Raw genomic sequence first — 15,372 nt, forward strand, 5'->3', positions numbered from 1 at the left:
TACGTCCTACAAAATCTTAAGTGAAAGTCACCAAAACACAGTCTTCTGCAGTATTATGAGAATTTAGAAGTGCCAGAGTTGTTAAGATAAATATGATTATCAGAATATACGCTTCAAGCAGGGCCTACATGCGGCAGGGAGAATACCTGGAAAATAGAATGAATTATTGAGTTCTTGAAGACAATGGCAAGTGGCTGAAGCCATGGTCTAGCCTATGGAAATATATGCCTCGCAGCTGTGGAATGTCAGACTCAGGCAGATTTTTCTAAATTCAAAGGGATTCTTGAAAGAAGACAAAAGCCAAAGAATGATAGAAACAGACCTACAAGTGCTATATTATTATTTTTTTTAATAGCTGCTGGAATACATTGCCACAAGATAAGTAGCTTAAGACAACATAAATTTATATTTTACAGTGATTATAGTCAGAAATCTGAGTAGTTCTTACTGGTTAAAATAAAGGTTTGGGCAAGGATACATTCTTTTCTGAAGAATCTGTTGTTTTGCTTTTGGCTTTGTTTTGTTTTGTTTCAACTTCTAGAGATTGCTTAAACTCCTTGATTCATGGACTGTTTCCTCCTTCCTCAAAGCCAGTGATGTAGTATCTCTCTGACCATGCTTTCATTGTCCTATATCTCTCTCAGAACAGCACTGGGAAAGGTTCTCTGCTTTCAAGGAGTCAAGTGGTTGCTTCATTTGCATAATCCAGCATAGTCTTGATCTGAAGGTCCAGAACTTTAATCACATCTACAAAATACCTTTCCTCAAACAAGAAGAAGTCACAAATTGAGAACATTAAGATATGGATATCTTTCAGGGCCTATTATTCTCCCTACCACAGTGATATATAAAGTGAAAGATTGGATGGGTGAATTTATAATATGGGTTGTAAAATCAAGGTTCATATTTATTGATCTAAACTTGTAAATGTTTTACCAAAATTACACATCCAAATGCTTGTGTAAGCTGAGAAAACTAAATATTATTCTATTATTCTGAATTAGAGGGACTTGTGGAATTCATTGTTAATGACAAATAGTTGACTATGGAAATGATAATTAAATATATAAAACAGCTAAATAATAGCAGTAGTAACAATTGTCACTAGGAAAAGCTTGACATTTGCCCCTATAGAATTCGAGGTAAAGTAAAAACAGATAGTGAAGATAGAAATATATCATTGCTACAAAAGTTGGGTATTCATCCTTTCTGATGGAGGCATAATACTCCATAGTGTATATGGACCACATCTTCCTTATCCATTTGTCCGTTGAAGGGCATCTTGGTTCTTTCCACAGTTTGGCAACCGTGGCCGTTGCTGCTATAAACATTGGGGTACAGATGGCTCTTCTTTTCACTACATTTGTATCTTTGGGGTAAATACCCAGTAGTGCAATTGCAGGGTCATAGGGAAGTTCTCTTTTTAATTTCTTGAGGAATCTCCACACTGCTCTCCAAAGAGGCTGCATCAACTTGCATTCCCGCCAACAGTGTAAGAGGGTTCCCCTTTCTCCACATCCTCTCCAACACATGTTTCCTGTCTTGCTAATTTTGGCCATTCTAACTGGTGTAAGGTGATATCTCAATGTGGTTTTAATTTGAATCTCCCTGATGGCTAGTGATGATGAACATTTTTTCATGTGTCTGATAGCCATTTGTATGTGTTCATTGGAGAAGTGTCTGTTCATATCTTCTGCCCATTTTTTGATATGATTATCTCTTTTGGGTGTGTTGAGATTGAGGAGTTCTTTATAGATCCTGGATATCAATCTTTTGTCTGTACTGTCATTTGCAAATATCTTCTCCCATTCCATGGGTTGCCTCTTTGTTTTCTTGACTGTTTCCTTTGCTGTGCAGAAGCTTTTGAGAAAGAGTCAATTATCATATGGTTTCACTTATTTGTGGAGCATAACAAATAGAATGGAGGACATGGGGAGTTAGGAGAAGGGAGTTGGGGGAAATTGGAAGGGGAGGTGAACAATGAGAGACTATGGACTCTGAAAAACCATCTGAAGGGTTTGAAGAGGTGGGGGGGTGGGAGGTTGGGGGAACCAGGTGGTGAGTATTAGAGAGGGCATGGATTGCATGGAGCACTGGGTGTGGTACAAAAACAATGAATGCTGTTATGCTGAAAAAAAAAAAAGTAAAAAAAAAGAAATATATCATTGCTTTCTGATTTCTAAATACATTGAAGGCTCACTGGTTTATACTAGTATATTTCTCGAATTTCAATTCATTAAATTTTCTTTGACACCCTCCAATAAAAACCTCCCATGAAAGTAAATCTAGATTATTTTAAGCAGAAGAGAAGTTCCTTTTGTATTGCCCCTAAGTTGTGCCTGTGAGAAAGAATTGAATTTTCCACAGGTATCAGGATCTTTTCCTTCCTGGGGTTATATTGGAAAAAGTGAGCTTTTCAGCCAAAGAGAACTAGATTGGATTTCCAGCTCTACAATTTCCCAGCTGAGTAAATCCATGCAAATTATTTAGCATCTATGAGATTATTTGCTTAAGTTAAAAAGGGAATAATGCCATCGACCTATGGAATTGTTAAAATTACATATTGTAGTAAAGTCTTGATCACAATAGGCTCTCCCCAATAATGGTAAGTATTAACATTATCCCAATTACCTCAGATTTTTTTATTTATTTATTTTTAATACTTTATTTGTTTATTTGACAGATAGAAATCACAAGTAGGCAGAGAGGCAAGAAGAGAGAGATGAGAGATGAGGAAGCAGGCTCCCTGCTGAGCAGAGAGCCTGATGCGGGGCTCGATCCCAGGACCCTGGGACCATGACCTGAGCCAAAGGCAGAGGCTTTAACCCACTGAGCCACCCAGACGACCCATACCTCAGATTTATTTTTAATCAATCTCTAACATGTCATTCTATCATAGACATAATTATATTTCTAAGCCTTTTGACCATCAGAATTGTAATCTTTTGAATAAACATTAGCACATTTAGAATGAAGTTGTTTTCACCAGTGTTTACTTCTGCCCTACTTTATAAAAAACCAAAACTAATTGGTTTTAATTAAATACCAATCCATCACTACTAGGACACTTGTCCTATTGCCTAAATTCCCGGAAGTATCATGGAACATTTACTGCTCTAACTTGAATAAAACCAGGCTTTCCTGGGAGGACATGTGGAACTTTCCTGAGCAAATAAAACATTTTTGACAATCTTCTACCTCTCCCTATCTCATAACTTGAAGATTCCTCTTTTTTGTAAACTTGTGGCACACCCATCCATGATCATGGTATTTGTTCTATGTAATACATTCCATTTTTCTCCTTTCTCAAAATCAAACTCAGAAAAATAGTACATAGTTTCCACTCAACTTTTTTCTTGAGACTCATCTCTTTCTCGGTATTCTTCTTGAAGTTGTTTTCTTTAGAGGTTTTCCTTTCTGCATTTTTAATGTGGATGATTCCCAGGGCTCTATTTTGGCAACTCCACTTTTCCTTGCCACTGAATGTTAACAGTACATGTCAGAGAACCCTAGTAGGATTTGCAGAAGAGGGACTTCGACTGGAATTGAAGTTTTGCCACTTGTTGCTTCATTTTCTAATTCTGTAGGAAAATTTGGGAAGCAGTCTTTATATTCATCTCTCTCTGAGGGTTCATTTTTTAAGTGGGATATTAGGGGAAGCTGGCTGGCTCCATCAGTAGATTATGTGACTTGATTTTGGGATTATAAATTCTAGTCCTACACTGGGTGTAAAAATAAAATCTTTAGGGGTTCCTGGATGGCTCAGTCAGTTAAACATCTGCCTTCTGCTCAGGTCATTATCCCAAAGTCTGGGATTGAGCCCCGCATGGGACTCTTTGCTCAGTGGGGAGCCTGCTTCTCCCTCTCCCTCTGCCTGCCATTCTGCCTACTTGTGATCTCTCTCTCTGTGTGTCAAATAAATAAATAAATAAAATATTCGAAAAAAAATCCAAAAAATTAAATCCTTAAAAAAAGAAACTAAAATGGGATTTTAGAATTTAACAAGAGATTTTTTTGGAAGATTAAGAGAAATAATGTATGTAAATTCATTAGCAGAGCAAGACACCCAGACAACGATAAATGTTAATTATAAACATATAATGTTAATTATTACTCCAACTCCTTTTCTCTATTCCCAAGCTTGATCTGACATATTTGTCAGCCATAATCTGATGTCCCATACAATCTCTAATTCAACAAGTTCAAAGTCAAATAATTATTCTTCTAGCTCTAGCTCTTTCCACTTCCTTCTCTTCTGCAATGATCTTGCTTACTCCTTAAACATCCCTAATGATAGGATATTTTGGTGAATGAGAATATGAGTTCAGTTACATGAAAAATTTGAGAGTTATTCTAGAATTTGCCCTGGACCTACATCCAGTCACCACTGTAATATTAAAGATCCTATCTTTTTAAGGAATTATATACTAAGCCATTGTTTTCTAAACCTACTCACTGCAGTATTTTCATTCAGGCACATATTGTATCTGGCTTCAAAAATTACATACCTTCCTGGTCTCCTAGAGACTCACTCACGTGTGTACTAGCATTGAGAGATTTTTCTAACATATAAATTCTTAAACATTCAGTACCATAATTTCCCTTATAGCAAAACTGTAATAATTTGTTGTTGCATTTTAATATATACTCATAGAATTTCTTACAAGTTTATTAATTATTATTAAAGTATAGTTAAAATATGATGTCATATTAGTTTTAGGTGTATAGCTTAGTGATTCAACAATTCTATACATAACTTGTGCTCACCACAATAAGTGTGGTTGTCATCTGTTACCATGTAACATTATTATGATATTACTGATTATATCCCCATGCTCTATTTTCATCTCTGTGATCTATTTATTTTATAATTATAATTTTTAATTAGTCTTTCATCATTTTACATGAAATGTGATATAAAGTTATTTTATAATATTTTATATTAGTATATTACAAAGTACAATTGTTTTTTATTCTAGTAATAATGTATATTTTTAAATTCTACGAATAATAGTGTTATAATATATAAGAAAATTGAAACTTTTTCCAATTAACATTTGGTTTATACTATTTTTTCTTAAAGATTTTACTTATTTATTTGACAGAGATCACAAATAGGCAGAAAGGCAGGCAGAGAGAGAGGAATGGAAGCCGGCTCCCTGCTGAGCAGAAAGCCCGATGCAGGGCTTGATCAGAGGACCCTGAGATCATGACCTGAGCCGAAGGCAGAGGCTTTAACCCACTGAGCCACCCAGGCACCCCATGGTTTATACTATTTACTTTAAATTTTTTAACAAGTAAAAGCAAGCTTTTTATACTTAATATGTAGACTAAATACAAATTAAAATTGAGATTGTGCTTCAGAAATATAGCTTAGAAAAATAGATTATTAGAAACGGCTTGTCCAAGCCAAAATTGAAAATTGCAGTTGTCTCTTAAAAAGCAGTATCTTTATTACAATATCAAAATAAAAGAGAAATGAAAAGGCTGTTCCCTGAAAACATGGTTCCTGCAAACCGTATCTGAAAATAATTACTATTGAATGTCAATTGATGAATAAATGAAATTTAAATGTTTTATAATGTCATTGTCCTTCTCTTATGAGCATGTTTTAAGCACTAAAGGAAACAACTTACTGCATATGACTTTTCCACAAACAGAATGCAAATTTTTAACTTATTATTATTTTTTATTTATTCATGAGAGACAGAGAGAGTGGCAGAGGCAGAGAAAGAAGCAGGCTTCCCCATGGAGCAGGGAACCTATTGTGGGACTTTATCACAGGACCCTGGGATCACATGCTGAGCTAAAGGCAGACACTTAACTGACTGAGCCACCCAGGTGTCCTGAGAATGTAAATTTAAAATATAGTGAAACATACTGAAGTGAATGTGAGAACTTATCTTATTTGCCATTTTTAGATATTTGGAATTAGGATTCCTGGCAGAAAAATCCACTATACTTATCAAATGGGTAATTAAAAAGATAATATTGGACCTCAGGACAATGGTCAGATTAGAGATAAAGTTTAAGGTTTTCAGCCCAAGAAGTAAAAGCAGAAACTAAGGGAAAATAAAACAAAACAACGCACTGTATAGGGAAGAGTTGACTCTGATCCTAGTGTAGAGGATCATTAAGGGAAGTGAGGGAAAACTGGGAAGAAATCAGAGAGGGAGACAAACTATGAGAGACTCTTAACTCTGGGAAACAAACTGAGGGTTTCAAAAGAGGAGATGGGCCAGGGGATGGAGCAACTGGGTGATAGGCATTAAGGAGGGCCTGTGATGTGATGAGCACTGGGTATTATATGCAACTGATAAATTATTGAACACTACATCTGAAGCTAATGATGTACTGTATGTTGGCTAATTGAATTTAAATTTTAAAAAATCCTGATCTTAAAAAAAAAAAAAGAAATTTAGATCCCTATGCCTATTCTTCCCTGTACTTTATCCTTTCCTTTTGTCCCTAAACACTATACCATATACAATGCTTTCACTAAATATTGTCTAAATTTTATTTAATCGAGGATTAAACAATCTATCTAGAACAAAATAGATGAGTAAATACCTTTGAGTGATTGTTTGATACAATTAAGTAACTGAATATTACAGTGAATTTAACCTAGAAACACATTCAAAGGTGCCATGACCACATTAACAAGAAATTTCTTTTACAAAGTAGCTTAAAATTATACAAAATTGATAGTAAATATCTGATAGCTAAAACTTCCCATTCAAGTTCTAAATATTTGATTATTAGAATTTAAATTATTATTTTTCAGTTTCTTAATATCAAGTACCCAGAGCCTCTCTTCCTAACAGCTATTGACCAATGTCTAGTGACTGGCACGACAGATAAGTTTGGACAATATAACTGCTTTGTCGTATCACCTGTGTAGACACTTATACTTGCCAAGTTAGTCATCTCTGTCCACGGATAATCTGTTTTCTTTCAAGTTTCATTAAAATTAATTTACACTTTTCATTTTTCTTTTCTTTAATCCAATATAAACATTGTTGGGTAAAATATTTCATTTAATAGAGTAATCTTATTTTATTTACACTGTAAGTTAAATAATTTTCTTAAGTAATGTACATTGAAAAGAAATGTAAATGTCCATTTAATTAAAATGTCTTTAAAATGTTAGGTAATCAAGGGGATCCTGGGTGGCTCAGTGGGTTAAAGCCTCTGCCTTTGGCTTGGGTCATGATCCCAGGGTCCTGGGATCAAGCCCCACATCAGGCTCTCTGCAGAGAGTCTGCTTCCCCCTACCCCCTCTGCCTGCCTCTCTGCATACTTGTGATCTCTCTCTCTCTCTGTCTGTCAAATAAATAAATAAATAAATAAATAAAATCTTTAAAATGTTAGGTAATCAAGAGGAAGTAACTGCCATTTCATCCTGGAGCTTGACTCTGGCAATCTAAGGCTCCACACCCTTCCCTGTCCTTTGAGTATAAGTTTTCTACCCACTATTCCCATAATGGGAGATATTTCAAGGACACAGCCTTAAAAGAGTAAGTTGTTGAGATCATCCTGATGGTAACTAAACTCAGGTAAGAAATCTATATCAACTTTTAAGATTCTGGCAGTGGGTGGAATCTACCCATTTGTGACCAGCTTGTTTCTTTGCTTACAAGCCTGCCATCTACCAATCTGGAAAGGTCTACCTCTTTCTAACGTCTCTTCTTTCTCTTGTACAGGGGCTAATTTGAGAACCAACAATTATTGGTTCAAGAATATCAACCCTGACCTTTATTGAAGAAAGTAGAATTTTTACAATTAAAAATTCAAAACTCCTCAAGCCAAAATGAGAGTGAGAAATTCCTAGAACATCATTTTCCCCAATTATTTCCATATTTTAGAAACAGATGGATACTGGGCTTTGGCACAGGGTACACCTTTGTGTGTCCATAGAAATATAAGATTATTACTAATTATTTGTATATATAATTATAGATGTAAATATTCATATGATTGTTAGACTCATTTAATTTCAACTCTATATCCTCTTAATGATATAAACATTTTTATTGAAATCTATAAATTACATTTCCAATTATCTTTCAAAATTGAATCTACTCTTCTTATTTTTATTTTTTTTTAAGATTTTATTTATTTATTTGACAGACAGATATCACAAGTAGGCAGAGAGAGAGGAGGAAGCAGGCTCCCCACCAGGCAGAGAGCCTGATGTGGGGCTAGATCCCAGGACGCTGGGATCATGACCCGAGCCGAAGGTAGAGGCTTTAACCCACTGAGCCACCCAGGCCCCTAACTCTTCTTATTTTTAGTAAGAGATCTATTAAGTATTTGCTGGGTTCATGGTTACCTACTGTAGAGGAACATTCTCAGTGAGCGCTCAGTTTGCTCCAAAGTAAGATAAAACATAAGCTAAAGTAGATCCAGGACATAGTTACATATATGCCATATCTTTAGAGGAACCAGTATGCACACAATCTCTATTACATGGTTGAATTCACGGTTACCAGATAAACAGTAAATTTTGCCATTTTTCCATAAGATATCAATATATTTTGCTGTTTATCTCCAACACGATGATGGTGAGGGCTACTTGGGTTAGGCAAATCTATAATTTGTAATTTTACTCTTGAGAAGTGGCAGTAATCTATTTGATCACTGGATCTAAATTGGAAAAATAAAGATCCACTAGATGCTCCTAAGTATTTACGTAAGTTTACTTATTTTCCTAAAAATTTAGGCCTCTGTAAAGGTGTGGGCAACTCAACCCAGGCAACTCAACCAAATATAAATCTATACAAGATAATTTCAGCTCTGCAGCCATTTTCTATAGTTCCCTAGAACAATGTTCATTGCTAAATCTAAAATTTCTAAATTGGATTTTAAAGATACTGGACAGCAATTCTTCCTCCAAGCATAGCCCATTGGTATATACTATGGACTGTGTTTGAGTTTTTGGCTGCTCAAGAAAACTTTTGACTTTGTCAGAGTATCAACAAATGTTGATTTAATATGAAGTTTTGACAAAGACTACATGAGGATCTACATAGGAAGCAAAGGTTTTGACTTTGTCATAGTCTTAACCAAGTCAGCCTGGAATGAGTTGTTCACGTAAATTTGGGTCTATCAATCATTACAATTTTTAAAAGGTCAATGGTCTGAACAATTGGGCAATCTGTTACCACAGTCCAGGAATATATAATGACAAATATTATTAAGAAGTACTTTTGAATGTATATACCTGCTATGAGAACTATTTAAAATCTACCATCCCTGACAAAGCTGATTCATCATCTCCTAAGATCTGAGAAGCAATACTTGTAAAATAGTCCATAAGCTCCACAGCATTTTTAAAGAGTGACTGCAGTTTTTAAACTATCAAGAGATAGTAACTTATGACCCCTGCTAGTGTTATACTGGGAGACTAGCCAATGTCACAAGTGATGCCACGTATGGGAGCCAGACTTTGTCCTATCCTGTATGTGCCACACCCATTAATATTAAAGTTTTCATTTTCTGGTCACCCCTATTCTCTTCAATATAGCCTCTCTGACCACTGCAATATCTTCCTTAAGTATTGCTTTCACAGTAAAGCCATTCCTGACCACTTTATATTTAAAAGCAATCTCTCTCTCCTATTATTCTCTAACTCATTACTATGCTTCACTTTCCCCTATAATATTTATTAACATCCACTAACGATGCACTTATACTTTTTTAAAAATGTGTTGTCTGTCTTCACTTAGAATATAATCTCCTTGTGGATATTTTCATCGTTTGTGATTATGGCATTAGCTTCTAGAACAGTTCTCAGTGTAGAGCACATGATTTATGAGAGAATGAATAAGTGAGGCCAGAAGATGGAAGGCATGCTTGGACTCTGACACCATATTGTTCAAGGCTTATGTTTCTTTTGACACATTTTATTAATATGTTGAAAAGGAACAATCACACTAGGTGTGAGATATGCCACTTTCAGAAATAAAATAAGCAAATTGTTTTTTAAACATTATTTATGATTTTAGGGGACAAAAGAATAAAAGTTCTTATCTGGTCATGAGCACAGTTGGTTGGATCACTGCGGCTATATCATCTGGGAGAGCCTCTAACTTATTTTCAACTTAATATTCCATCTTTTTCTGCAACAAAATCAATAAAGAAAGACAGAGCCTCAAACACAATTATTCCACAAGTACTTTCAGTTAATATGGCCTCAATATAATGAGTAACTTTAGCATTTGAATTAGGTTTAGGCCACCTGTTTAAAGCCCACCTTACTCAATTATGATATCATGCCAGGTAATTTAAATACCCAGGCGGTTGAACAAACAGTAAATCAAACCACTGGCCCTGCAAGAAAAAAAGCAAATTGCTCTTGATATCCAGCATTAACAGAGACTGGTAAATTCACTCAAGCTAAATCAATAACTGCATACAAATCAGAAGTAATTAAGAATCATCTTTCAATGTAAAAATATGTTCACAATTCTTACCTGATTATTACCGCTTTTTTAAATCTATAAATCATTTTTATTTTTATTATGTTCAATTAACCAACATATAGTACATCATTCATTTTTGATGTAGTGTTCAACAATTCATCTATAAATCTAATTGTATTCTATTACTAATGGCCACTACTCACCTGATTTTTGTACCAAATTGAGATCATTGGAATAATGTTACCATTGGGCATAACCTATCCCGATGATTTCCATATTTGAATTAAAATGTTACCTACCCTTTTTAAAATATGACAATAATGATTTAATATTTATGATTTCTATTGTAGCAGGAGGCTTCGAGGACTGATATTTCACATGCGCAAAGAAGTACCTGCACTGGTTCTCTTCATCCTTTCAAGTTAAGAACTCTTTTTCTCCCCTAGAATAACAATAAAGAGATCCCAGTATCAGCTGAAAGAGTGGGAATGTCTCTACAGAAAATAACGTTGGCTCTCCATGTCCAATCTGGACATTAAAAAATTCTTTCTTTCTTATCAATATCCCTGAACATTAATATAATCTATTTCTCAAAATCCCCCCATATTTTTGAAAGTCATTATTCATCAGAAATATTTGGATTTAGGCATAGAATTCCTGGTCTCTATTAAGAGATTTTCATACCAATCTGCAGGAATAGAGAGAGGGATAAATCCAATGAGGAACTTTGGGGCAAATTCTATTGTTGTTGGTGGTGGTGGTGTTGACAGGCAACAACTGGCCCTTATTTTAAGTTCTCTAGGGTTGCAATAACAAAGTACCACAAACATCATGCCTTCAAACAAGAGATATTTATTGTTTCCCAGTTCTGAATACTAGCTCTCTGAAATCACGGTGTCTCCAGTGTCATGCCCTGTTTGAAATCTGTAGGAAAATCCTTCCCTGTTTCTTCTAAGCTACTAGTGATTTGCCAGCAATCTCTGGTGTTCCTTGGTTTTTAGATATACCGCTCCAGTTCTCAGACTTCATTCATATGTGACTTCCCTGTGTTTCAGCCTTATATGATCATTTCCTCATAAAGAATTAGGGGCTCACTCTACTCTAGTATGATCTCATCTTAATTTTACTAATTATGTCTGCAATGACCCTATATCCAGTCACATTCTTTACTACTGGGAACTTCAAAAATATCTTTCTTGGGGGGAATACAATTGAATCCCTAACAACCTCTTTCCTTTGTTTTCTCCTATTTGGCCTCTTGCTTTTGGAAAGCATGCTTTCCATTGTTTCTGTGGCTGCTGTTGTGAGCAAGTCCACTCCAGCAGCTGCTTCAAACAGAAGTGATCACATATACTAATCAAGACCTTGCACTCCTGGAGTTCCAAAATTAATGAGCCCTGAGCAGACACTTGTCACCATCTAGTGTAAGTAATTGTCAGTTTGGCTGAGCAAATTCTCCATTACCCAATTCTATGAACTTCAGCTTTTGCCTGTCTTCAGTTAAAAGTTTCCAGCAAGGTAGAGTGCATTTAAAAACAAAACAAAACAAACAAACAAAAAACCAAATTTATTTAAATTTCAATGAGAGATGAGTCATCTTGTCAAGTGTTTAATCTGATCAAAGTGATTAATATAAGTATGGAGATTAAGAAATCACAGATTTCTTAGGCTTTCATCTTCAATGTTTTCCACAGGCGAGGTATCCTTATGTACACATACACAAATTAGAGCATTGTAATCTGCCTAATTTTCTCCCTGTTATAGACCTTGGATATCTAACTTCTTAACAGTTTATATTGCATAGCTGGCGCATTTTCACCAAGGTCCTCCAAAGCTTCTAATTTATCCTGGTGCATCTTGTCTGTGTATCTTACTTAATTTTACAATCTCTGGGTTATTGTGACACCTGCCATGCCTGCAAGAATCTGGCGATATATTTCAACTAATTCTGGTATTATCAGTTGAGTTATAAGAATTATTGTAGGAGAGTTTATATAGGATTTTTAAACACTGTCTGCCTTAGACAAAAGTTTTTTGAAGAAGAGAGAAAAGCTGTCAGAGCTGTGAGAAACCTGGCTGGTATATTTGGCTAACTCAAACCTCTGACAGTAGAATATTCAAGTTTAACCATGGTTCCTAAACTGCTGACTTAGTCCTTCATTTCTAACTAGCAAACCAATCAAAACTCACAATTTATTATTTCTCACGATTCTGTGAGTTTTCCCAGATTCAACTACACAGTTCTGCTCCTTGTCTCACTTGGGGTCTCTACAAAGCTGAATTTAGGTGAAAGAAATGGAAGATTTTTTTTTTTTAATTTTCCAAAGCACTTTTCACCTTCTCTTTCTTAATTCAGTAGTCTAGCATGGTTGCCATACAGCATGTCTACTGGGTTCCACAATAGTGCATCACTTCTGTCACAATTTATCCATGAAAGCAAGGCAAAATCTGGTCCAAAATCAGGAGGAATATGAGTAGATTCATCTTTTATGTGAGCAGTAGTATGTGCATACAGATTGGAAGGAATTCCTAGCAGCCATAAATGGAGATGACTTATCTCTGTATCATATGCCCGCCACTCAATATTGCCACTAATTTTAGTCCTTACTTTCAATAAATCATGATATTCTACTGTATCAATAAAGGTGGAATCTGGAGAGTGAAACCACAAGATAATTTGCACAGGGAGAGTTTTATATAAAAAGTTGAATGATCACAGGGGATTGGTTTATAAGAAGAAAACTCTAAATAATGTAGCACTTGTAGATTTAAGGAACATCCTATACCCATAGATCCTAGTTATGGTACTCAAGTAAAAGACACCCTCCATCCAGGAAGCCAAATATGATAAAGACTTCAAAGGAAAGAAGTATTCTAATTTTAATAACTTCCACTTGGATAGAAATAACAGACAGTGATGGTATATAACTTCAACATATTTCATGTCACTGAGAAGCATTTTTTTTCTAATAAAAGCTAGAAATATGAAAATAACAAATGAGATTGATAAGTTATGGTGATCTAATATACAGAATGGTCATTATAGGTAGTTACACTATATTATGTACTTTAAAGTTCCTAAGAGAATAGATCCCAAATGTTCTAACCATAAGAAAAATGTTATTATGCAACGCAATGGAGATATTAACTACTGCTATGGTGGTGATAATTTTGCAATATATAAATGCATCAAATAAACAAGTTGTACACTTTAACTTACACAATTGTTATATGTCAATTACATCTTAATAAGGCTGGGGAGAAAAAGAATTTTAAAAATAGCAACTATGATAAAGATACTCTAAGAATGTTAGCAAACAGTACAGAATTTCATTTATTCTGTTTTATTGAAACATGTAAATATTACCTCCAGGGTTTAACTGTCTAGACATATTTGCAGCAACTTATGTTAGGAAAATTAGTGACAAGTTTGATTCCATTTTTCCTAGGAGAAGGAGAAATTACCACATGGCAATTCTCTGAAATCATTTGGCTTAAAGATAACATTATCTAAGCATTTTCTGAAAATGTTTAGGCCACATTAACTCATAGTTGTCTTGGAAAATTTTTCAATGAAAATCAATGAGCAGCTTTCTCACACAGATTTGAAAGACTTAAAGATACCATCTTTAGCAAATCCAATAAATATAAAATGTTTCTTGAGATATATGTTTTGCTTAAAAATATCCTTACTGAAACACATAAATTAACAATTTATGACTTTAGATTATGAATAATATCTTAACTTTAACGTTTAGACCTGAAGGACATTTGGACGTGTTTATTTGGTGACATCATTATTTGACTAACAATTTTACATTTCTTAGGGTAACTGTGTATACCATCAAACTAAAATATGCAAAATGGAATTATACTGAACATTTAGATAACCATTGAAATAAGTTAAATACACATTATTTGTGAGAAAAAGTTAAAAATTTTCTTATGTAATAGTTAAGAAACAATAATTAATTCTCATCACTTATCAACTTTATAGCACAAAGTACTCCTAGACAGTATCACCAAGTATCACTTATTATATTATATACAGAATAATAATTAGTAACCATAACAATAACAAAATACTTAAGGAAGCACACTAAGCTTAAAAATACCAAAAAAAATTTCATGAATGTTACATGGCATTATAGAAGAAAAACACATTTTAAAAACTCAGAAGATGGGGCACCTGCGTGGCTCTCATCTGGCTCTCTGCTCAGTGGGAAGCCTGCTTTTCCCACCTCTCTCTCTTCCTGCCTCTCTGCCTACTTATGATCTCTGCATGTCAAATAAATAAATACATAAATCTTTAAAAAAATAAAAAGTCAGATGATAAAAATAAATAAATAAACACATAATAAAATAAAAAATAAAAACTCAGATGATTATGTTTCATATACGGCAATGTAGAGAAGGTAAAGGCAATGGTGGTTATCTGGGAAAACATATATAGCACACTGAAATAAATAAATAAATAATACTTAAAATCGTATTTGAAAAAGAAGGTTATTCAAAGCTAATGATAAAAAAAATATCTTTTGAAAATATAAACCACAATTATTTTTACCTGTGACAATTAGCATTGATGTATGCAACATCTAGAATAGCAAGCCCACAATAACTTAAGTTTAATTACAAAAATCTCATATGGACTAAAACAAATAAATGAGTCCAAAAAATAGTTGTAGGGATGCCTGGGTGGCTGAGCCCATTAAGCTTCTGCCTTCATTTCAAGTCATGATTCCAGGGTCTTGGGATCAAGTCCCAAATCAAGATCCTTGTAGCAGGGAGCCTGCTTCTCCCTCTGCCTGCCACTCCCCCTGCCTGCCTCTCTCTCTCTCTCCCTAACAAATACATTTTTTAAAAAGGTGTAAAAGTTTCAATATCCTTATGAAGATACTTATATGCAAATGAAGCTGGAAAAGTAAGTAGAAATATTTTAAATACA

The sequence above is a fragment of the Lontra canadensis genome, unplaced genomic scaffold (genome assembly GCF_010015895.1).
Source record: "Lontra canadensis isolate GAN:19392208 unplaced genomic scaffold, GSC_riverotter_1.0 scaffold22, whole genome shotgun sequence".
In the NCBI taxonomy this organism is placed as follows: Eukaryota; Metazoa; Chordata; class Mammalia; order Carnivora; family Mustelidae; genus Lontra; species Lontra canadensis.